We start from the raw sequence: 25,940 nt of genomic DNA, 5'->3' as shown, positions 1-25,940 counted from the left end.
AAGATTATCATGGGAACGATGAGGGACACTGCTTCCTGCCTTTGAGATAAGAGGAAGGAGGACAGGATGAGTGTGAAGCAAATCTGCTACAAAGATAGAGGAATTGAGGAAGTTCATCTAGGATGGCCTCCATCTCCTCACTAAAGATCGCTAATGAAAGGGGTTGAGAACGCTGAAAATAGAAAATAGAGGGGCCACTGTAGATCATATGCTTGGTAACGCTGATCTGTGCAAAGTGGTGAATGTCTACTTGGAATGCCTAAGAAGTCTATTTGGGACACAGAATGCAGAGCAAGAAAACAACACCACTGTAGGGTAAGATGAAAGCTGTTTTTGAAAGACAAAAAAAGCAGATTCACATTCCAGTTGAGTGCCTCTGCCCTTCCTGGGTTTTTGGCTAAGAAAACAGTAACCAAATAGCTTGGGCATCTATCTACCAGCGCGACCTCTGATAAATTAAAAGTCACCTTGGCAAAAAGCAATGTTCTGAGTGCCCACGGTATAACAAAAAGTCCTTTGTAGCATAAACCCACAGAACAAGGGATTGAAGGAGGAGTTTCTGAAGTACCTGGAGAGACAGCTTAGGGACAGGGTATGAAAATCCTTCATCAGCTACTGACATAGCATTTGCCTTTCTGAATTGATTGCAGAGCAAAGAATATGACGCTGAGCCCTAAGAGTCCAAGGTCCAAGTCTCGGTCCTCTACTTTCTAGTGTGGGGCTTTGGGCAAGTTACTTGCTCTCTCTGAACCTTACTTATAAAATGCAGATCATAATGCCTACTACTTAGAGATGTCAGAATTCAATGCGGTAACACTTCTGATTCCTATTCTTTCCCTACCTGCACGGACACCGAAAATCTTAAATTCTAAGTGATAGGAGCATGTATTTATTGCATCCATCATAGTTCTCTACAGTCCCCTCTCAGAGACTTAAGCAGTTGTTTTTTTTAATGACAGAAATTATTTTATATTGGTTAAGCAGAGAAAGAAATGATCAAGGACAAGTCCAGTGTATATCTGGGAAAACCACTAAGATGTGGAATTCCTCTGGGGTCTCTTTATTGGTCTGTAGCCACTACTACTATCATTATGGCATGCTCTCCTGAACATCTGAAAAGAGACTTAACAGAGGGGGGAACCTTGTGGAAGAGAGGAAAGGCAGGCACTCGTGAAATCGAGATAATGGAAGGCTTGGTTTCTCTTCACCCAGAATGACAGAATTGGGTATGTGAGACTTCCTGAAAACATCAGGAATTTGTTTCTAGAAAGGCGGGCCTCATCCTAGGATAGCAGAGCCCTGTACTCTTCAGGACATGATAGTTAGGTGTAAAACTAAGAATAGCAGCACAACTCTTAGGTTTCCCAGTCACAAAATTCTTGACACTGACATTCCTTAGCTTTGCAACAATGTTGGGAAGTAGCTTCTGCATGAAGTACACACACTGCTTCAGCAAGACAATGGGGTGATCAGAGAACTGTCAGAAGGTTCTGCCTGACCTCTACTGACCCCCCTGCCTCTCTGGCCTAGTCTCTGTCTTCTCTCCTGTCATTATGATGACCTGGCCTTGCTCCTGCCTGTGACCAATGTCTCCCCCTGGGCACTATCCCATCCCTCAGTCCTACCCCAGAACATTCGCTCCAGCAATTGTGCCCCCTGTCCTGCACCTTCAAATTTTCCTCTCTACAGGATCGTTCCCATCAATGTACAAACATGCTGTTATGCCTGTCATCCTAGAAATAACCCTCTCTGGCCCCATTTCCACTTTGAGTCATACCCCAGTTTTCTCCTTCTCTTTAGACAAAAGGCCCTTGAAAGGCATCTGTTCTTGCAACCTCCGGGTGTTTCTCTCGCCCTCTGAACCCGCTCCACTGACATTGCTCAAGGTCACTAATGAGTTACAGTATCGCTAAGTCTACCAACTGTAACTTCTCAAACCTCGTTTTAATGGGCCTACAAACAGCATTTAACCAGGTCAATGCCCCTTTCCTCTTTGAAATACTTTCTTCTCTTGGCTTTCAGGTTCTCCTGGTATTCTTCCTACTTCACTGCTCAAGGTCTTCATCTCTTCAAACTGTAAATGTTGGGCTTCCCCCAGAGCTCAGGCCTTGGTTGTTTTACTTTTCTAATTACATTTACTCTCTTGGTTAATGTTGCAGTTTTATGACGTTAAGTACCATCTCTGTGCTGATGACTCCCATAATGGTATCTTCACTCTAGAACAGCGGTTCTCAACCTGTGGGTCTCGACCCCTTTGGGGGTCGAACGACCCTTTCACAGGGGTCACCTAAGACCATCGGAAAACACATATATAATTACATATTGTTTTTGTGATTAATCACTATGCTTTAATTATGTTCAGTTTGTAACAATGAAAATACATCCTGCATATCAGATATTTACATGACGATTCATAACAGTAGCAAAATTACAGTTATGAAGTAGCAACTAAAATAATTTTATGGTTGGGGGTCACCACAACATGAGGAACTGTATTAAAGGGTCGCGGCATTAGGAAGGTTGAGAACCACTGCTCTAGACCTTTTTTTAAACTCATAAGCCACCTGTCCTCTTGATATCTCCAATTGGATGTCTACTTAGCATCTCAAACTTATAGTGTCCAAAACTGAGCTCCTAGCATTCTCCCTGAAACCAGCTTCTACAGTTACCTGAGTAGAATGGCTATTCCATTCTACCTGTTGTATCAGTCATTTCTTCTCTCTCATGCCCTATATATGATCTTGCAGCAAATGCAACAGCATTTAGTCTTCACATCACCTTCCTGTTATTGTCCTGATCCAACTCTCCATCACCTCTTACTACTACAGTAGTCTGCCTGCTTCCACCCTTGACCTCCTCAGTTTCTTCTTTCTCCAGCAGCCAGAGGTATCCTGTTAAAACACAAAGTCCAATCATGACACTCCTCACTCAAAACCTTCTGAGGGTTTCCCATCTCATTCAAATCCACACACTGATGCCCTGTCATCTCTTGACCCCCTTTTCCTGCTGATCTCCCTCTCAGGTATCTTAACGAGCCACACTGGCCCCCTTACTGTTCCTTAAATATACCTGATGCATGTTTCTGCCCCAGGGCCTTTGCATTTGCTGTTCTTTCCACCTGAATTGTTCCTCTCCCAGACACACTTATGGCCACATCCCTCACTTCCTTATTTGCTCAAATAAAATCATCTCAGGAAAGTCTATTCTACTTTCTGCCTCATTTTTTCTCTCTCCTTAACACTTATCTCTACCTAACTATATATTTTACTTACCTTGTTTATTGTCTTCCTCACTAGAATGTATGTCCCACAGGAATGGAGATTTTTCTCTATGTTGTTCACAACTTTATGCCAGCACCGAGAATAGTGACTGGCACACAGTATCTATTGAAAGATTGAATGAATGAATTTTATTAATTGAATTTATTTGAAAAGCTAAAGAGATTGTCATCAAGTTTTTAGAAAGGTATTTGGTGGGGGCCAGGGGTGGCAAAATCTGGTGACCTGGAGTATTTAAATACATGCCGGAGATATCACCCAATAGTAACGTTACCCATGGTAATCAAGGATGAGATAACCAGGGATAGCATTTTCTTAGTTGCATGCTGATGGCAGGCCGCCAGCCAGAAAGCTCCCTGCTGCTAATTAAAAAACCAACTGTATGGCTCTAACGTTAAGAACAGCCCAGCCCTAACCAGTTTGGCTCAGTGGATGGAGCATGGGCCTGCAGACTGAAGGGTCCCAGGTTCGATTCTGGTCAAGGACATGTACCTTGGTTGCAGGCACATCCCCAGTGGGGGGTATGCAGGAGGCAGCTGATTGATGTTTCTCTCTCTTTGATGTTTCTAACTCTCTATCCCTCTCCCTTCCTCTCTGTAAAACGAAATCAAAATAGCTCTGGCCGGTTTGGCTCGGTGGATGGAGCGTCGGCCTGCGGACCGGGGGGTCCCGGGTTCGAGTCCGGTCAGGGGCATGTGCCTTGGTTGCAGGCACATCCCTGGTGGGGGGTGTGCGGGAGGCAGCTGATCGATGTTTCTAGCGCTCTATCCCTCTCCCTTCCTCTCTGTGGAAAGTCAATAAAATATATTTTTTTAAAAAAAATCAAAATATTATAAAAAAGAAAGAAAGAGTAGTCCAGCTAGAGTGACTCAGTAGGTTGAGGGTAGTCCTGTGCACTGAAAGGTTGCCAGTTTGATTTCTGGTCAGGGCAGATGCCTGGGTTGCGGCTTTGATCCCCAGTTGGAGTATGTACAGAAGGCAACCAATCAATGTTTCTCTCTCTCTCTCTCTCTCTCTCTCTCTCTCTCTCTCTCTCTCTCTCTCTCTCTCTCTCTCTCCCTTCCTCTCTCTAAGCATGTCCTCAGATAAGGATTTAAAAATAAGAAGAAGAAGAAGGGGAAAAAAGAATGAAACTGTGATGGTCACATATACTAAGTAAGGAATCCTGGGCAGAGTGGAGTCACTCCTTAATGATTTATTATGTGAAAGTGATATGATGACATTTCAGGGCTGTGAGGAAAGGCCTGGTGTTATGGTCTTGGTGATGGTTATGGATGTGGATGGGAAAATTTGTTCTGTCAAGTTTGTGACCCAGTCACATTTCCAGGGCTCAGAAATGTGAATTGAATTAGATTTAATGTTTCTTTTGTATGAGTGAAACACGGCCCCTTCTTTGGAGGAAGGAAACTGTGTTTTAAGCACCCAGGTATAAGAGATTGGTGGATAATAAATACGATGTAGCAGCTGAACTCAAAAAGAAATTTTAAAGAAGTCACCCCCTCCAAAAAATAATTAATGCAATGATTAGCTGTGTGATGTTAGGTAAGTCTTTGGCTTTCTGAAACTGGAGTGTCTGCATCTGTAGGGTGGGCAATAGGATTGCTAAGGCCAACTTTCTACTCTTATATTCTTTTGACATGACATCATCTAACCTTTTTCCTGTAAAACGAGAGAATAAAATTTGTCCTATGTAGCTCATAATGTTTTTGAAAGCTCTTGGTAAACTAAAACACTTTGCCCATGAAAAGCATTTATTATTAATACTAGAGGCCCGGTGCACAAAAATTTGTGCACTCGGGGTTGGGAGAGGAGGTCCCTCAGCCTGGCCTGTGCCCTCTCACAGTCTGGGACCCATCAGGAGATAAGGACCTGCTGGTTTAGGCCTGCTCCCGGGTGGCAGAGGGCAGGCCTAACCCTAGGTGTAACCCCTGGTCGGGCTCAGAGCAGGGCCCATTGGGGAGTTGGGGCGCCGCCTCCTGTCATGCACAGAGCAGGGCGGATTGGGAGGTTGCGATGCCACCCTCAGTCATGCTCAGGGTAGGGCCGATTGGGGGGTTGGGGCACCACCCCCTGTCACACTCAAGGCAGGGTCCATAGGGAGGTTGCAGCGCCACTCCTGTCATGCACAGAGCAGGGCCGATCAGAGGGTTGGGGCTCCGCACCCTGTCACACTGATCCTGGTGCTGGGAAGCCTCGCTGCTCCGCTGATCCCAGGGCCAGGACGCCTCTCGGCTCCCCTGATCCCTGGCCCGGAGGCCTCTCGGCTCCGCTGATCACTGGGGCGGGAGGCCTCTCGGCTCCGCTGATCACCGGGCTGGGAGGCCTCTGGACTCCGCTGATCACCGGGGCCAGGAGGCCTCTCGGCTCCGCTGATCACCGGGGCCAGGAGGCCTCTGGACTCCGCTGATCACCGGGGCCGGGAGGCCTCTGGACTCCGCTGATCACCGGGGCCAGGAGGCCTCTCGGCTGATCACCAGGGCCGGGAGGCCTCTGGACTCCGCTGATCACCGGGGCCGGGAGGCCTCTCGACTCCGCTGATCACCGGGGCCAGGAGGCCTCTCGGCTCCGCTGATCTCGGGGCCGGGAGGCCTCTTGACTCTGCTGATCCCAGGCCCTGAGGCCTCTCTGCCCTGCTGCTTCAGGGCTGTTTGGCTTCGCTCTGCTTGGAGCCTGAGTATGCAAATTAACCGCCATCTTTTAGCTTCTATAATTAAAACATTGTATCTTTTGGAGTTGTTGCTTCAGGAGCTCAGAGCCCCGCAGCTGCGGGGATCCTTGACTTTCTCCATCGCTGGGGCAACCAAGCCTCCTATTCTCAGCTGCCTGGCTGCCAGCCGCCATCTTGGCTGACAGTTAATTTGCATATCTCGCTGATTAGCCAATGAAAAAGGTATCGGTTGTACGCCAATTACCATTTTTCTCTTTTATTAGTATAGGATGATCTATGAGTTTGATAAGGTGTGTTTATAATGTTATTGTCCCCAAAATATTTTTTAAAGAAGATACAACTCTAGTGAAGAGCAAATTTGACTGTGCTAATCCTTAAAATACTTGAATGATTATCCTTTGATTTTTTTTTTAACGTGAATTTTTAGAGTTGTATCAGTATTGTTTTGGTGGTAAGTGACTGATAACTCAAGTCATTTTTGTAAAAATGTGAATAAAAACTGGAGCATCCAAAGAAAATCACCTTCAGTTGTGGCTTTCTTGGGCTTAAATAATATCAACTGATTATTCTCCTTTTTTCACATCAGCTTCCTTCCTAGCAGGTCTAATCGCAGACCTTAGGTAATCATGAAGTGTCGTCCACCAGCTCCCAGAGCAACATCCTTCTGAGTTTGAATACAACAGGAAATAGAAAAGCCTTTGTACATTTAGTACATCCGGAAATTCACATTTAAACTTTCTGAATCAATTTCTATGGCCAGAAGGAATACAATATGCTGATTGGTTTGGGCCTGGGCATAAGTTCTACCCTAAGGCCACGGGTGGATCCCCCAACCCAAATTAGCCCATTAACGCAAGAAGAGAGTCGCTGCAGAAGCAGGCCCTGTGTATACATTTCGTAAGAAAAATACGAGCATCTACTCTTGCCATGGCTGCTGTACACGCTCTCCAGTTGCCAAGAAAGCAGCATATTTTTTTACTGTGTCAACATGCACGCTGTTGGGAGACCGTATTAACTTTTGTTAATAAGAACGCTCTGAGTTTGCAGAGTAGAGCCAAATCTCCCTTAAGAGCCCGTGCAGTCAGCTGTGTTTTTCTTGTCCTTGCTGCCTGGAAGAGACCAGCCATGCCACTAACAGCCATGAAAAGGGCACGTCCATCGCAAGCATCGGGACCGCGTCTTCCAGGCGCCGCAGGTAGGCACCACTCACACAGTTCGCGGGGAAAACTCAGTCTATCATCCACGAGCAAATTAAACACAACTTTGTGGGTTTGTGGTTAGCTGCCAACAAGAAGACGGGTCTCTGAATTAACAGGTCATGACAGGATGACTTTGCAGAGTTCTTGGCAGAAAGCATTCTTTCTAATATGGATGCTCCTTTATAGCAAGAAAAGGGATCTATGCTAAGTGGCCCATAGTCACTGGTAGCATTTGCAGAAAGGATCAGCTCTATTATTTCACTTAATGCCAAGATTTCCCAAGATGAAGGAGATGGTGGCTCCTTGGCATGAATACGGTAATGAAGCTGGGTCACTACAAACCCTGTAAATGGTTTAACTGTGGAGGAAGGGCCGTCAGTGTGACAGGTTTTCACAGGAGATTACACTCTCCTACGAATATGAATTTCCCTCTGTGGCCTGCGAGAAACAAATCTTACCGTGGAAGCCTTGCTGCAAGGAGATTTGGTTAAGCTGTCAGACTGTTAAATCAATCGTCTCTTACAATTTGTTTATACCTCTACTGAGCAGGACATTTCAATAAAGAAGGAAACTTTTAACTGCCTGAAGGGAGATGGAAAGCAGATTACCGCATCTATATTGGTGGCTGACCTTTATCTCATTTCAGGGACTTTATTTTTCTGAGCAGTGAGGAGAAAACAGTAAGAAAGTTGCTTCTGAAGATTCGGGGAGCAACCCTGCATTATGTTAAAATACACCAGCTCTTTGTAGCCAAATCAGGGTCTTTCTCACCATAATTTGGCTATAGTTTCAAAGCAATCTTGTCTTTTTCCTACCTTGATTATGATGCATCTTGATTTACTATGACACTATTATCCCACCCATGAAGGCAAGATTAAAAAGCCAGAAAGAATTTTAGAAAACCCCTAAGGTTTGAGCTTCATGCTATTTCCCTTGCAAACTGTTGATCTGCCTAAAAATGTTGCTTGTTTTTGGCTTCTGTGATTGCTAAATTTTGTCCCCATAGATTTGTCGCCAGAACGACTACAGGAAAGTTTGGCTAACGGTGAAGCCTCAAAAGCAACTGCTCCAGCTAATTCCAATGTTTCCAGCCGCCAGAAGCAGCTGCTCTCCGTACGAGACTCATCTCTGGCCATGTCTACACTCCTGTATATAAAACATGTGGGAGGGATGGGCTGAGGCATGCCAGGGAAGCCTTTACTTCTAGTGGGATTGGCAAACACATCCAGAACAAGCTTTTCTTCAAAAATTTCTAGGGAGATAATCAGTTGCCATTTGTCAAGTGCAGGCAGGCGAAAGTGTCGTGGTTAAGTGTTCAGATGCTGGGAACAGATAGACCTTCCTAAGCCGAATACTAGCATCATGACCTTCTGCAAGGTGCTAAATCTCTCTGATCTCCATTTTTATCATTTCTAACATGAGGATAATACCAGTCTCTAATGCAGTATTGTCTTGAGAATTCAATAAGGCAATGGGCATGCAGTTCTTAGTATAATTTCACACTCATATGAAGTATTATTATTATTACCTGATTTATCTTGAAACATTTGCTTTTGCGCCTATGAGTTGAAAACTATAAAGACTGGGGAAAATGTATAAAAATGTTGGAAGATGGTTGTCTCCGTGTTTTTAGCAATGAAGATCACCAATCCGTTCTTCTTTAAAATGAAAAAATTATTAGAGAATCAAGGTTTAAATCTGAAGAGCCAATTAGCAGTAGTGAGGGATTTTAATTTGGGAGCTACCATTAGTCTTGTTCTAGGATTACCCTAATGAAACACATCATTAGTTATTTACTTTTACTTTGAATATACTGTTGCAGAAAAAAAAAACTTTTAAAAAGTGCTAGATGCTGCTGTAAAGGTAAGTATAAGTGTAAAATTTTCCCAGTACACACACACACACACACACACACACACATGCTGAAGGAGAATGGATTTTCCTCCAACCAAAACAGCTCCTTCTTTGTGCTGCTTCTGGATTTGCTGAAATGTTTCTCTTAACAGTGGTACATCTGTAAAGGGGATTTAAAAACATAAAAGTATTATCTTCCTGGACTTGACTGAGCCAGTCATATCCTGGGGACACAGGGAGGGCCTGGGGGTTGAGATGCAACACTGAAACCCCCAGTTCCTATTGATCCATCCATCAGTCAGTGCCAGCAGCCGCTGTAGAAGGTAAGGCCAGGAGTGCCAGGCAGTGCTGCCGGCCACATGTGCACGTTTTGCCTGGCAGAGGGTTAATCAGACAGCCTTTCCCTCAAATGGTGTAAAACCAAGTAAAATACATACACACACTCCGGAAAATTATCATGTGGACGCAGAAGAAAAATAAATGAAAGCTTTCCCTTGCCCTTATGTTAAGAGAAAAACATTCCTCACATTTCCTTTCTGTGAAGAAGAGGCATAAGGAATATTGAGTAGGGAAAATAGGTGGTGAGACAAAAAACGTTTAGATTTCCTAGGCCGATGACCTTTGAGAAGCTGGAATTTTTCTTTGGAGCAGTCAAAATAGAAAAATTATAAGGAAAAACGAAAGCCTCCTCAGGCTTCCTTTGTTACGTGCACATTCACAGCCACGGAGTGGTCACTGCAGGACGATTTATAGGCGGTGACCATTGAGTCATGGTCTCAGGTGGTGCCTGGCAGGTCACCGGGGCTTTGGCCTGGGAATGGAAGGAGAAAGCCATTTATCAGTGTGGCGCGTTGCTCATTAGTGGCCAATTTGGCTGGGATGACGCCTGAACGGACTCCGGCCCCATCTGCTGTGGAAATAATGATGACCAAAATGTTTTATGCGAAGGCTTTTCTTTCCCAGGGAACTCCTATTTGGTCTTTCACAGGAAAGCCAACTATGGAGATTTTTATTCTTGTCATGGCAGTGTTCCTTTCTTCTTTTGCTTGACTGTATAAGGGCTGTTCCTCCATGGTGTTTTAGTCCCGGGGCTGGTTCAAGAGCTCCCGACGTGAGGAGTTCCTGTAACCATGATTTAACATTATCAACCCAGTGATCGGTTATGTAAGTACCTGTCTCAGGAGTTTGGCTTTTGTTGCGGCAGGCAGCTGGACCTGGGTATGACTACATTCTGTTTCCTTTGTTGGCTGATTCTCCCTCAAACCCTGAACCATGCAGGAAGTATTAGCAAATGAGATCTAAACTTAGCTCTGCAGGGTACAGTAGCTTCCCTTTATTCCCTCCACCTCTCTGCATCTTTTCCTGCTGCACGGGCGCCAGGCCTCCGAAAGCTGATTTACTGGGGAACTGACTTTTCTTGGAGAAACTGTCAGGAGACCCTCCCTGTGGTTTCTGACCTGGGTAACTCACTTCTTGTTTCTGTGTGTTTGTTTGTTCATTTTTTTTTATTGGGCAGCACTGCTCATGTTTAATCATATGTGCCTGTCATTAAAAAAACGGGACAAAAGGAAAGAAACAGAAAAGCACACACAAGAAAACAGAAAAAACGTGTGGCTTTTCTCTTACAGAAACAAGTCAGTAAGCAAAGGTATGGACCTGTCAGACTGGTTCCGCTTTTTGTCCCTTTTCCCAAAGACTGAGCAGGGAAGCTGCCTCTCCTTCGTTGTTGTTCTTGTTCTTTTGTCACCTAATCTATTCCTGGTTTTCCTGGGAGCTTTCGCACACATCCCTCCTTAGCCTGATGCCTCCAATAACTCCCGTCAACTCATTCTCAGCAGCACTTATTTTAAAAGTCCAGTAAAGCCCTGGCTCGATTTCTCGGTGATTAGATCGTCGGCCCTTGGACTGAAGGGCTGTGGGTTTGATTCCCGGTCAGGGGTACCTTATCTCAGTTGCAGATTCCCAGCCATGGTAGGGGCACATGTGGGAGGCAACCAATCAATGTATCTCTCCCTCTCCCCCACCTCTTCCCTCCCTTCTATTCTCACTAGAAATCAATGGAAAAATATCCCTGGGTGAGGATTAAAAAAAAAAAAAAAATAACAGTCCAGTAAGAATGCAAGAGGCATGTACCACTGGCAGCAGGTAACCATTTCTCTGTTAACTAAGTTATCTTGATCTTATTTCTATGAAAGGGATTTTGCCTGTACAACCCTCCACTCCGTAGCCCAACATAATGAAAGCTCTGTAAGAACCTTTGCTGATGAATGCACCTTTGCGTTTACAAAGATTAATGATTTTAAAATTGACTCTACAGACCACTAGTAATGAAATTGACCATATCCAATTTGAAAGCCCTAAGACCTGAGAGAAACTGCAAATTAGCAGGGAAAAGGTAGTGCGTTCCTGGTGATGTGGAGCAAAGCTGATATTAGTCCAGTGAAGTGTTTCAGAATGCAGCGGTTGGGTTAACACCATAGCACTGGGTTAAAGGTCAACCTGGACATGAGATGTGTAGGCAAGTTTAGGAGACATTCACTTGCAATTCCTGAAGAACTTGAAATAGTAACAGGCCAGTGACCATATGATTATACTAGTTATGGTTATTAGTTATTATCTCCTACTGACATGAGATCTGAATGAAAAAGAGAAGGCAGTCGTTATTGTCTTGCTTCTGTTGAAGTCATAATAATGGTAGCAGCAATACTAGCTAATATTTTTTGAATATTTGCTATGTTCCAGATGCAAGGCTTAGCGCTTATTGCACATTTTACTTAGTTCTCACCAGAGCCCTCAGTGGCACACAGTATTATTATTGTCCCCCTTTTCCAATGGAAGAAACTAAAACTTAGCAGTGACTTCCACGGCTTAATGAGCTGTCAAGTGGTAGGTATAAGAGTTGAACCTCCATCTACTTGATTTCAAAGTAAAAACATTTAGTCACTGTCTCTCACTGCCTCTGTATAGAACACTGCTGCTCTATTTTATTGAATCACATGCCTGGGAAGGGAGAGCCAAGATGGACACTATGTCCAAGGCTTTAGTCGGTCATTTAAATAACATCTCTAGCTTCTTGTGGGAAACATTCTCCTGTTTAGCAATCAGATGAAATTCCTTTCAAACTCAATACTGTCCTTTCAAACTCTTAGCTGTCACAGACATCCCCCTACAATCAGAAGCTCAATCCATGTGATCCTCTGCCTCCTTCAAAGGCAATAAAAGCAAAGGTAAGTGCTGTGATCTCTACACTCCATAGTTAACATGTCCAAGTTGCCATCCAACTCTCAATGAGACCCTCATATTTGGGCACCTTCATGGTTGACCTATGTGACTTGTGGTACCCAAAAGCCTGGACCCATCCACCAAGTGCCCTGCAGTGCTAAAGCAAACATCACTGAGAAGTATTGTGTGTAAGCCCCCTCTCACTGTTCTCATGCAAATCAATTTCCCTTCCAAATATTTCAACAAGGGACTTATAATTCAACTGAGAAAGGATTTATTCAAGAGTTTTTTTCAAGTACAGGTTTTCCTAGACATCATGGGTTAAAGGGAAAATGCTATTTTAAAGATATTTTTATGAGAACGAGAACTTTTTATGCTCCCCTATTTCTCTTCTCTCTCCTCTCTCCATCCCATTTCCCATTTCCCAATGGCTTTATTCTCAGAAATACAACTTTTAAATTGAACACATCCTTTACAGTAACAAAGGCTAAAGAGTGGTACGTGTACCAGATTGATTTTCAATTTCTTTTCAGGAAAAAATAAGAAAGCTTGGCTCAAAAGAAGGGCAATCACACATAGAGCATTCTGCCTATTTCTCAATGCTCAGTGCTGGGTTTGGTTCCTTCTTTTTCTCTTTTTGAATCTTAGTACATATTTTGGACTACAGCCTTATTAGTACTGCCCCGTAGGCCTAGCAGTAAGTCTTGGCTAGTCTCCAAGTGAATTCTATCTCTGTGATATAATACTAGAAAAACCAAAAGTAGCTTGTCATCGCAAGCACTAGGAAAGTATGCCATACCACTCTATTGTAATCCTCTTTTTTCTGTATTTCTCCCCACTCCATGATGTTTCTGGGCAGTTAGAATACCCAAGACTAAGTTTTCACTGCCAATGGAGCTCCCTCCCTCAGGTCTAGAGAAAATAACATGGAACAGACAGATTATTTCATCTGTCTTTGCATGATGGTTTTAGAGCCAATGAAACTGCAGGTTTACACTTCAATCTTGTGGAAGATAGCATTTTTTTTTTGTAGCCACGTCACATTTCATCTAAATTTGAATATGTGAAACATAAGAATCCAGAGTTAGATTTTTCTGGCTTATTTCTATAGCAACTGGAGTACAGAACTATATACGGGGGAAACCACTCGATAAATATATGCCAGCAGCACCTACTTCCCTGCCTCATAAAGATGCTGGAATGTTTGAGCCGCTTCCGAGGGGTGGATGAGAATGAAGGCAAGAGTGACGGGTAGATTGCTGCTGATATCCAAGCTGCCTGCATCCTCCGGAAGTGATGGGGGTGTGAGCTGATGTCGGCTGCTGATTGCTATGGGAAATTTAAGGAGGATCCCAGTAAACCCACCAGAAAGAAAACATTTCTGAAACACACTGAAATGTATAACTGAAAGCATAATTGCTATTGAAAATTAGAGGATGGGGAACTGTGAACCAAATTTGGTAATACCATTCAATTAAAGAATATGCTGAAACACAGATGACAAGGATGGAATTAATAGCACTGCTAAAGTGTCCATTCACAATCTAGAGAAGGGCTAGGTTGTGGTATCGGTTGAGTCTGGACAAAGGAGCATGGAAAGAGAAATTTTTAAAAAACTGCAAAAAATCAGGATTTCATATCTAATGGTACTGCAGGCAGCCTTGCCTCCTCCCCTCTTCTCTCTGAGTCAATCGTGGTGTGAAAACAGGGACCTAGGGCACTCGAGCACTGCAGATGAAGTGCAGAATGGGGGCGTAGAAGGAACTGGGGAACAGTTTGTACCAGTTAAATATGCATTTGGAACCATGGGCTCTTTAAAACTCAAACCAACAGCAATCAGTCCTTTAGGGGACTGGCAGAACGGAAGGGCCCAGAACTGTCTGAGTCCTAGCTTTGGGGCAGGGGTCATTACTAAAGTTTTCTCAACTTCAGGTGCTCAGCAGGCCCTGGGGCTGTGGGGTCTGGGTTGCTGACCGTACTCATCCCCTGGAGCTGCTGTAAAAAATTAACACAAACTGGGTGGCTTCAAACAACAGAAGTTGATTCTCAGTTTTGGAGGCAGGAAGTCCAAAATCTAGATGACAGCAGGCCAGGGTCCTGCCAAAGGTTCTCGGGGTGTTGGGGGTGGGGGGGGGGAGATTGGGTAGGGGTGGGGGGGGGGTGGAGTGGATCCTTCCTGCCTGGCCCAGCTTCTGGGGGCTCCAGGCAGTTTTTAGCTTGTGGCTGCTTTGCTCTAATCTGTCTCTGTCTTCACATGTCTTTCTCCTTCGTATCCCTGGCTTCTCCCTTTCTTATAAGGACACTTAGGGTTCAATTTAGGGCCCACTCAGTTAATCCATCTTAAGATCACTTACTTCATCACATCTGCAGAGACCCTTTATCCAATAAGGTCACATGCACAGCTACTAGGGGTTAGGACTTGGACATACCTTTTGGGAGTCACTATTCAACCCACTGTGCAAGTCCCAAGACTTGTCAGTCATTCACAACTTACTGTGAATTAGCCTAACCAGGTAACAAATGTGTGTGAAGAGAGTTGCTGCACTGAGAACTGAGGGGGAGCTGTCTTGGAGCCCCAGGTATTTTTCAGGAGGGAATATGAGGGTGGGGTACCACCGGTGGTGCATCGGGGATCCTGGTAGAGGCTGGGTCACCCTGTCCTGGCATTGAGAGAGGGATGCAGAGGAGAAAAGGGGAACGGGAAGTTCAAGACAAATACCACTTTCCTTACGTTCATTCCCAGAGCCCCGGAGCTTGCTGCTATGTGTGGCACAGAAAACCACTTCAGTCAGTGCTGCTTCGGCACGCTTATGTCACCTGGATCTTAGGTCTGACCTGTTACATAAGCCTGAAGTGAATACACTGTCTCCCTAAGGAACTAGTGTACATTTGAGTTGAGTAGCCAGCCCCTGCGGCAGGTGGGAATGTATGTTTTCACTGTGAGAAAGCCAGGGTGGACCTGGAGTCTGGAGCCTGGAAGGGGATGCTCTCTGTTAGCCTCCCTGTGTCTAATCCTGCCGGGTCTGCACTAACACACACCACTTGTTAAACCAGCAAGGCATGGCCTCCTTAGGGGCCTGATCTTGGCAAAGTCCATCAGTCGGGCTGAGGATGATCTCTGGGGGCATTTTGTATTGACTTCAACAATTTTGCCTATTCCTCCCACTCCTGGAATAACTTTGAATTCTAAAGGGCATCTTAAGAAGAAGGATCTGGACTCCAAAGCTCTTCCTTGCTAATATCTGTTGCATACATTCCTTTATTCTTAGTAATAGCTAATAGGCAGTTACAGGGTAAGCACTCTTCTAAGTCCGTGGTCGGCAAACTGTGGCTCGCGAGCCACATGCAGCTCTTTGGCCCCTTGAGTGTGGCTCTTCCTACGCCTTAGGAGTACCCTAATTAAGTTAATAACAATGTACCTACCTATATAGTTTAAGTTTAATAAATTTGGCTCTCAAAAGAAATTTCAATCGTTGTACTGTTGATAGGTGGCTCTGTTGACTAATGAGTTTGCCGACCACTCTTCTAAGTGGTTATAATGCATTATTTCTTTCATTCTCATGAGACTCTTGCAAGTTAGGTATATTCCTGTCTCTGCTCTTAAGGTTCAGAAACTAAGGACCAGAGAATTTAAGAAACTTGCCCAAGTCACACAGCTAGTAGGTAGAGGATCCAGAAATCAAATCCAGGTGTCTCAACTACAAAGCTCTTCCTAGAAATCACAGCTGCCCGGGGATGGGGGGGAGGGGTGGTACTGGGGCAAGCAGTTTGCACAGTAGAAGGAACTGGGGAGGGAGCCAACAAAAAAGAAGCTTCTTATCAGGAACAAGGACTCAAAGACCTAACGAGTGAGCCCAGAGTATTTTCAGACCTCGTGGCAGATACGGTCCTGCCCTGCTCAGCACCGGGCCTCTGTGTCCTCGGCTGGTGGCACACAGCCGTTCTCAAGCACAGACGGGACGGAATGGGGTCTCTGCAAGAAGGTGCTGGAAGAAGGAGTGGTCGAGTTTCAGGTCAGCCAGTACTAAAACTTCTGGTTGGAAATCAGGGAAGCCTGGAAAAAACAACAAAACACAACAGGACAGCTGGTTGTTCTCAGGAAGGCCTCCTTTCAGAAGTGGGATTCCTTGTCCTTATTTAACAGAGTGCAAACCCAATCTTCGGGTGCCTTGTGTCTCCACCTCGTTACAAGTATTCCAACTTTTTAAATGCAGGCCTGGCCTCTCCGCAGTGATGCGGCGCTTAGAGCGGCACAGCTGGCGCCCAGGAATTCAAAGGCGGTATGCATGCTAGTTGATAGAGGCCCTTTCACCATTTTAACAAGAGGCGGTGAATAATTCTGAACCTGAGACCACTAGCTGTTTTAAATGCCCAGTGATAATTGAATACAGCTGTTTGACCATTTCTAAATGATTTCTACTTCAGAGTTAGAAAACACCAGAGAGACTTCTGTTGTTCCAGTTACCAAAAAAAAAAAAAAGACGTTATTCTTGGGAACTCTGGTTCTAGAAAAATAATTGTGCACGTGTTGGAGGAGGAAAACCATGCAGACCTTTTTGACATGTAATATATAAACACCAGTTCCAGGCCCTGCCCATCAACTCCTAAAGGAAAAATATGATTTAAAATGTCTATTTTTCAAGTGACTCCCATGAATTATTTTGAAGAGGGCCATATTTTTTGTTCATCGAAAATAATTTTTTTCACATGTTCACTTCAGGAAAGTTTAAAATAATGGAAACTTTCTCCTAGAAAGAAAATGTCCCAGTTACTGTTGGTGCATAACAAACGACCTCAAAATAGAGCAGCTTAAAACAACCACCATTTCTAATATGCTCCTGGATTCTACGGGTCAGGAGTTTGGATAAAGCACAAACGGGATGCATTGATTCTGCTTCAGGATAGCTGAGACCTCAGCTAGGAAGGCTTGCTTAAAGGCTACGTGTGATTCAAATACCGGGGCTACAGTCCCATGGGGGCTGCCTCACACCCATAGCTGGCACCGGGGTTAAGCTGTAGTATTGCTGACCTGAGCACCTATGTGTGGCCGTTCCGTGTGGTTTTTCCTCCTTATAGCATGGCGGTCTCGGCTCCAAGTGCAAGTGTTTCACAAACAAGGCAGGAGCTGAATCACCTGTTATGACCCAAGCATCACTTGGATAAAGCACAAAAGAGATGCATTGATTCTGCTCCACCACACTCCATTGGCTAAAGCAGTCAAAAACTCACCCAGATTCCAGGGGAGCGGGACACACCACCTATTTGTAGAGAAGTGACAGGTCACTTTGCAGAAGAGCATGTGAGATGGGAGTTATTGTTGCAGTTGTCCTTGGAAAAATACAATCTGCCATAAAAATAGAAAGTACCGAAGTGGTTCAAGAAGAACATTATCCAAGACAGGAGTTGACAACGGGAGGGAAAAACTTAATTGGAATAAGTTCCTTGAAGGGATTTGTACATATTTTATCCAGGATACAGTTATCAACGGTAGGAATAATGATAGTAATGAAATCTTATCGTGTTCACTATGTGCCAGACACTGTTCCAAGTGTCTGTATTAATTCAGTTCATCCTCAGTGGAAACCGTGGTGCAAAGAGGTTAAGTAACAAGCCTGAAGTTACACAGCTGGAAATCAATAAAACAGGCTTTGAGCCCTGGTGATTCAACTCCATTTGCTGTGTGCTTAACCATTCCACAATATTGTCTCTCCAATCCAATGGGAGAAATAGGTAAAGTATAATGAAAAGCAAACTATAAATTGACATTTATTATTTCTGGGCCATGCTAGGGAATGGGAACTGATCTTTTCTTTTCTTTTCTTTCTTTCTTTCTTTCTTTCTTTCTTTCTTTCTTTCTTTCTTTCTTTCTTTCTTTCTTTCTTTCTTTCTTTTTGAATTTAAATATGTTTTCATTGATTTTAGTGATTGAGGAAGGGGGAGATAAATAGAAACATCAGTGAGAGAGAAATATTGATCAGCTTGGGATCAAACCCACAACCCAGGCATGTGCCCTGACTGAGAATTGAACCAGTGACCTCCTGGTGCATGGGTTGATGCTCAACCAACTGAGCCACACCAGCCAGGTAAGACTGATCTTTCTTGATTGCCTACCACATGCCAGGTATTATGCTCCACATGTTATAATAACCCTATGAGGTAGGTACTATTACAGCCATCTTACAGAAGAGAGAATTTAGGTTCAGAATTGTTAAGTAACTTGCCCAAAGTCACAGAGCTGACAAAGGATGGCCCTGGGATTCAAAATCAGATTTGCCTATATATTTATTCAACTTACCTGCTCATTTTTCCATAGCTACAGTCTACCTACTCTCGATGGGTTTTGTGTCAGGGTCCATTCAAAATCATTCACTCTGGAGTCTTTTGCTTCTTCTTCTTCTTTTAAATGGTGTTCATTTTAATGTTCATAAGGTTTAAAACTACAAAGAACATGATCTCCATCAATAGAGTTGCTAAATAAAATACATGTCCATACAGTGAAATAATGTTCAGTATTAAAGAACAACTATAATACCATTCTGGAAGGTACTGAGCGACTTGCACAATACATATGCACAAACAGAATGCTATGTATGTGTTTCCAAAACACCCACAAAATAATACCACATACAGTTGGTTCTGCTATCGTGCTTGTTTTTAAAACAACTTGTTATGGCACAACTGATCATTAGGAAACTATCTGAGCATAACACAGATTTCATGATTGCTTAAGGGCAATTTCACCCACAAGAAACCAGGTGAAAATAGCAATCCAGCCACATGGGAATCCACAAATCGCACACACAGACACATCTCAAACTCACAAGCCACCTCAATCCGTTGTGTGTGTTGGCAGCCACAGCTTTCTGTTTCGCTTCAGACAAGCCTCCTTGGCCCAGGTCTGCAAGCCAACATCAAGGCTTTTTCAAGGTAAAAGCCATTTTCATTCTAGAAATTACATATTTTTTTAAAATTTTTTTAATTTTTTAATTAAATCTTTATTGTTCAGATTATTACATTTGTTCCTCTTTTTCCCCCCCATAACTCCCCTAGTTCCCGCCCCACCCTCCACCCTCACTCCCCACCCACTGTCCTCATCCATAGGTGCACGATTTTTGTCCAGTCTCTTCCCGCATCTCCCACACCCCTTTACCCCACAAGAATAGTCAGTCCAATCCCTTTCTATGTCCCTGATTCTATTATGATCACCAGATTATTTATTCACTTGATTCTTAGATTCACTTGTTGATAGATGCATGTTTGTTGTTCATTAGAAATTACATATTTCTTAACAATTTATTATGTGCCTAAAACTGTGCTACAACTTCTATTAAGTTGCTAGACTTTTTAAATTTCACATCACTGGCAAGGGTTTCAAGTGTGATGCCCCGCTTCATTCCACTTGTCAGAATTCCTGTGGTTTTTACTCTGAGATTTTAGCACAGTGACTTTTGTTTTAGGAACACACATTGCATTACAGCAGAACTAACTATACCATAGGTACAAATGAAAGTGACTTATTTCATTAAAATTGTTCACACCACAGTTAGTTTAGTTTCATGTAATCATGCAAAGCAAGAGAACAACATATAATACTGTTCTGCAAGGAAAACTGGACTAAGGCTTAGGAGTCCTCATCCTATCTTTGACATAAACCTGCTATTGCTAGTAAATTTGGATGAATTGACCTTGCTGAATTTCCCACTATGAAAAATGGGATAACAATTTTCCATTAACCAAATACAGCTCTGCCGATAAATGAGATAATTGGCTCTCGAATCACTGTACAAAATATGTGCGGCATTCAAATGAAGTGTGGTCGCGTTACTGAAATGAGTAATTGAGTCCCATGCTTCTTAAATCTGAGTCTGACAGTAGAGTAGCCTTCCTTACTTCACAGTATGCCCTCGCGTCCCCTGTCCTATAGCCAACGGTAAAGGAAGCTCAGGACAGGATGCAACACTAAGCGGAGAAGGTGATGCACCAGGGACCTCATGTACAGGTCTCCCGTTTTCAGGTAGTGTGGACGGCAGAGGCTACGTCACCTCCTTTCCTTTGTTGGCAGTGGTCCATCAGGGCTGCAAGAGTCTTCAGTCTTATCTTGGGATCGGATGTCCAAACCAGGAGGCACTGGAGTGTTGGGCTACTCTCAAGGTCCAAATCCACACCCTGATCATCCTCTGACTGTAGCTGGGAAGGTAAAACAGAGTAATCGGTTATATTCTTTGAGTTCCTGAGGCAAAGCAGCACAAAAGCTCTGACCTACAAGTCCAAATGAACAGTTTAGACTCCTCTGGCCTGTGTATTTTCTGATTTTATTGTGTAACTATCCCAACTCAGCCAGTCTGACTATTATGTCCCTCAGAGATGTATTTAGGGTTGCCTTTCCCTCCACTTTGTAACAATTTTCAGTGTTGCTCATCTGGATGATTTTGCCATCTGTGCCCTGGAATACGTACAAAATGTCTCTGACAAGGGCTGCCTCAGTAATTTCCACATGTCTCCTTGGCCTTGTCACATTGCGAAAAACAGTGGTGGGGATGCCTTTTGAGGAAGCGGGTTGTAGAGAAGGCTGGCTTGCAGTTAAAGTCCATGCAAGACATGACCCCCAACTGCTGTGGAAAACAGTCTCCTACTCCCGGGGCCTTGGTGAGACTGTGGGCTTGAACTGCTGGTGCCGCTGCTTCCCATGGGGCCAGAGAGCCCTGCGCTGACACGGGGGGGCTGCGATCCTGGTGGTTCAACGGGAGAGTCTGAGGCCTGGCACAGGAGCAGGGAGGCGAGTGGGCATCTCTCGGTGATGCGAGAGCAAATAACATGGCGTAGCTAGAAACCTTGTTTGGCTGCTTGCGTGGATCTTCGCTAAGGCTCAGCAAGAGGTAGAGATGACTCCTTATTTTTCAAAACTCCTTGTGAGTGAAGTTTCTATGGAGTCCTGCAAACAATGCTGTATTTGCCTCTTTATCGAGTGAGTTCTGTATTTTTTTTAGTTACTAGAATTTCATCTCTTTTAACAGTTAAGGCAAAGTTGCTGCCAATCACTTGTCGCCATCCTGGAACTGCTGGGCTACATCAGCTCCGCTCTTGCCCAGAATCCGGCAACACAGGTTCTGCAGCAGGACGGTCTGTGACTTCTGGTTGGGAGCCCTCATGGAGCAGCAGACCCCAGCCCGCCTTCGCCTTCCCCCGCTGAGTCCTGCGGTGCCCCAGTGCTTGTGCCTGGCCCACACCCCTTGGGCTCCAGGCGTCTCCAAAAGGCCCCGCTGGAGTCTTTTGCTTCTTGATAGCATGACATTTGGCAGAACGTAGCTGAATAAATCCCAACAGCTAAAATCCCCTGGTTTGATTATGGAGCTTTTGGGACTAATGTGGCAACATTTGTGTTTTCTTTGTCAATTCCTGCTGGACATGACCCATGACTTTTATCTTAGGTAACGAGCCTGGATTCTGGAAGGATTTTTTCCTTTCTCTCTAAGAATATGACTTATTGAATACCTGACATTTTCAAGAATTTATCCTTTGCCCTACCAGACCATTAAGTGAGCAGTAACTGCTCTGAAAATGTCTGTGTTTTGCTTGATCTTCAGCTATAATTTGATAGGCACTCAACCATAACATTATGATTATGAAGCACTTAGGGAGGACAAGATGCTCTCTAAGTACTTTCCTATTTTGTGCTTTCCCCTCTAAGTCTCCAATGCCAACTGTGCTGGGGCCCTAACAGATTCTAAGAGGGTTTCTTGAGCTGTCAAGGAAGAAAGAGGCAATTTGATGTAGAAATCCAAGGATATTTGTGTGTTCTTCTGTATTCCGTCGATGTGACGGACAGCTTCAGCTCTTGGCCAGACTGCTCTCTCTGACTTGCTTCCTGTGCTGACAGCTGATGTGTTACTCATGAGCTGTGGATTCAGAAAGTTATACGGTTTGCCCCTTTCTTCAACAGCAAACATGGCACCAAATATATCATTGCTTAAAGACTGACACTGTGTTTCCAGGGTTAGGACTTAGTGGACTTTATCCATAAAGCAAGTTGAGGGTTTTTAATTATCAATGCTCTTATCAAATTATAATGACATTATTTGGGATCACATCTGTTCCTAACAGGATCAAATTTAAACTAATGACAGGAGATCAAGAAGTCACAATGGTCTTAGATGGTTACAGAATCTATCAACACGACATTCAGGCATCAATACAAACAGGGATCTAATGAGTAAATGGTATTTCTTATCAGGATATAACATTTGGACATGTGTGAGTTTTTTTGTTTGCTTTCTAGTTCAAAAAGCTGTTTTCATCTTAGAGTATGTTTAGTACCCAACACTAGTTCATTTTTAATAGATCTTCATGGACTTGTTTGGAATTATCTCAGAAGCTTGCTCAAGGGGCTTTGTTTAAAGCAAGAAAGGGCTGAATTTTTTATATGTGGTCCAAACCTCCCAAGTCCCCAGCCCGGTGCTCTCCATTTGAACTCATCCTTAGCATTAAGTGGTCTAAGGTGCATTATATAGTAACTGATTTACTCATGGTCCCACTGGAAACTTTATAATCTCCTAAGGGCTCCAGGTCCATTCACAAGGACTTAGCACATACAGTGGATGCTCAGTATAATTTGCTGAACAATTGCAATGACTGAATCATCCATCTTATTAGGAAAAGTGTTTCTCCTAAGTTCCATCTCAGTCACAGAAGTTGCTCATCAAATCCCATTCTGGATGAAACTGCTGTTCTTTGCAAATATTTAAGATATGCATGCTTTGGTGTTTGCCTTCAATTTTCTTCAGGGAGCACTGGCAGGAGTGGAGGCCATCCCCTTCTGTCTCCCGAGGCATCCTAAATTCAGTCTTCACCCAGATTAAAAATATGCACATAAAAACAGAATCATCTTAATCTCATTACAGGGAAAAAAAAACCCACATACACATACTCAAGCGAGTTGAAATAAAGAGGAATTTATTGTAAAAGTCTGAAGAAATCCTATGATTAATGACACAGCTGGGGACCTCTGGGAACTCGTCTTCAGGCAGATCATTTCTCTTGATCTTTCTCAGAATATTCTCTTTACTTCTCCTTGCAGGTTGGCTCCATCTTTCCTGGGGAAACCAGCTTCTTCCACAGGCCTTTTAGGGTCTGCTTCCCTGTAATTTCAGCTGCTTTTAACTTGGCATTTAGCTACATTTTTAATTTGGCTATAAAGCCAATTCTATTACCAGTTAATTATATATATGGGCTCTGGAGCCTAACATGTGGATTGATCCAGTCTCTATGTTTCAATTTCCCAAATTTCTAGGAGAATATGAATGGCCTAACTTGACTCACATGCCCTCTATTGGTACAATTACCAAGGGGATGAGTCCTACCCCTTCAGGGATATTAGCAGGAAACGTTCTCCAAAAAGGGGCTGTGGGCAAGATGAAATGATGGATGTATCCAGAACAAGAAATTTCAAAAATTACCATGGAAATCTGTCTTTGGAAGGAGATGCTCTTGATTAGATTGTGGTAAGAACATTTTAAATTAAAATGATGAAAATTCATTCTCATTCTTTGTAACTAATGCTACCTCACCTTTTATTGCTAAAATATATCTTCATCTTTGAATTTGTATTTCTCTTCCACAAATTATTATCTTTAGAGGATACTTTTTTTGAACCTTGGCCTTGTAGGTCCTTCCTAAGTTAGAAACCAAATAAGGATAAGTCCTTCAAACATTTCTTGTTGCTTCTGGCAGTTTCATTTGTAATGATCATTTGGGCTAAATTAAAATAAGGTTGGAGACAGTGGAACTCAAACTTCAGGGAAAAAATTGAAAAAGCTGGGGGTACTTTTGAAGCTTAAGAGGATGAAAGAGATTGTAAGTAGTATTGAATTTTTCTTTGATAATGTACTCATTTAAAAATCTGCTTTCTTTCAAAATAGTACATGATTTTATTGAAGAATTAACTTTGGAAAATATGGATAATCTTACATCTTAAAGATTAAAATAAAGGCTGACTAGAAATGATTGTAAATTTGAACATTAAACTTTTAAAAATTGTGTCACTTTAATTTAATTGTGGAGATTTATAATGTAATTCCATGTTACCAAGAGCTTGTTTCAATTCAGCCTCAAATATCCCATCTACATTAAACATGTTTATAGTATCTACCAGCCCATAGTAGCTTCTAGTGAGGCAATCTGTACTTGAGAGAGAGACAGAGATGAAGAGAGGGGAGGGAGGGAGGGAGTTAGAGAGAGAGAGAGAGAGAGAGAGAGAGAGAGAGAGAGAGAGAGAAACAAGAGAGATGACCCAGCCCAAGATTGACTTGTAATCTCTGATGTTCAAAAGATGTATATTCCCTCTTTCAGAAATGTGAAGTAAGAAATGCCAAGAGAAGGAACTCAGGAAGTATTATGTGGTGCAGAAGCTGACCCATTATGACTCAGAGGAACTTAATTTTCAATCTGTTCTGCAAAAGCCAAAGAGAAATAAAAACCCGCCTAGAGAGAGAACGAGAAACACAGCAACACATTAGAAATCAGGCATCTTCTGAGGGATTGATGGCTCCCTGGTCCCTAGATCTGCCCCAGATCCATTTTTAACCCATGTGGAGACTTACAGCAAAACCCCTCCTTTCTTAAAAGTATCATGAGTGGCTCTCTGTTACTTGTAACTCAGAAGGCCTACCTTCAACACCATCTTACCCAGGGTTCATGTAAAAAGGCCAAGGGGTTGCCAACTTACATGGGACAGTGAAACTTGATACTTTGATATTCATAATACTGACACTGAGCCTTTGAAAATGGAAATTTGCAAAAAAATTGGGGCTTGGCCTGCTTTCCCAGAGCAATGAGCTTCGACCTCTCCCTCGCCCATGCTGATGTTAGCATCTGGCTGAGGACTCAGCTACAGTAGAAACAGCCACCAACAAAGGTGGCCCAGTTTGGCAACTCCAGTCCAGGGGTGAGATGCCTTCCCAGTTTCTGAACAAGCAGGCAGTTCCTTGGCAAAACCATGAACTTCTATCCTAAGAGTGAGGTCTCAGAAGGGCACAGAAGTTAACTAAGCTTTTAGTAGCTAGGATAGAAGTGATCTGGGCGGGGAGGGGGAAGGGGAGAGCTGGATGTGCCAGTCCCCCTGTAACAATGAGGAGACTAAATAGGCTGGCTCACCAAGTGGAGTGTGTGTGTGTGTATGTGTGTGTGTGTGTGTGTGTGTGTGTGTGTGTGTGTGTGTGTGTGTGTGTGGCACTGAGGCAGCAGAGCAGTAAGCAGAGATGAGCCTTGCATCTGCTAAGAGTGAAATGGCTGTCTTGCATCTCAGGGAGAGTGTTAGATCCCTTAGATGGCCTGAGCTTTAAGCTTTATGTTTAAGCTCTTACTGAAGGGTCAGCCAGGACACGTTCTGATCTGCCCCCCCCCCCCACACACACACACAGTGTATTGAGAATAAGTATCTTTGGCTCTGTGCGTTTTAGTCACTTTGGGAGATGGAAGTGCATCCTACCTGCTAGAAGTGCTGACGATGATAGACATATAAAAAGACAGCCAGCCAATATTGCCAATAGGTATAAATTAAACATTTAAAAAGCAATTAAGAGGCACTATATTGCATGGATTCTGGAACCAGATATTCTAGGTCTAATTACCAGTTCTACTGCTTACTGCCTGAGTAACTTTGGTCAAGGCACCTAACTTCTCTGTGCCTCAATCTTCTCATCTGTATAAAGGGGATGATGAGCA

General features: G+C 43.6%; 1 protein-coding gene and 1 pseudogene across 7 annotated transcripts in view; one reads left to right on the top strand and one right to left on the bottom strand.

Moving 5' to 3' along the window:
* Positions 1 to 25,940, top strand: part of KTN1 (kinectin 1) — a 568,362-nt gene that overhangs the window by 393,974 nt on the left and 148,448 nt on the right. The window lies entirely within an intron of this gene.
* LOC132234226 (gamma-tubulin complex component 3-like) lies at positions 12,473 to 21,370 on the bottom strand (annotated as a pseudogene).

Source organism: Myotis daubentonii, chromosome 1 (assembly GCF_963259705.1).
Source record: "Myotis daubentonii chromosome 1, mMyoDau2.1, whole genome shotgun sequence".
Lineage (NCBI taxonomy): Eukaryota > Metazoa > Chordata > Mammalia > Chiroptera > Vespertilionidae > Myotis > Myotis daubentonii.
This window is presented reverse-complemented; position numbering and strand designations above follow the sequence as displayed.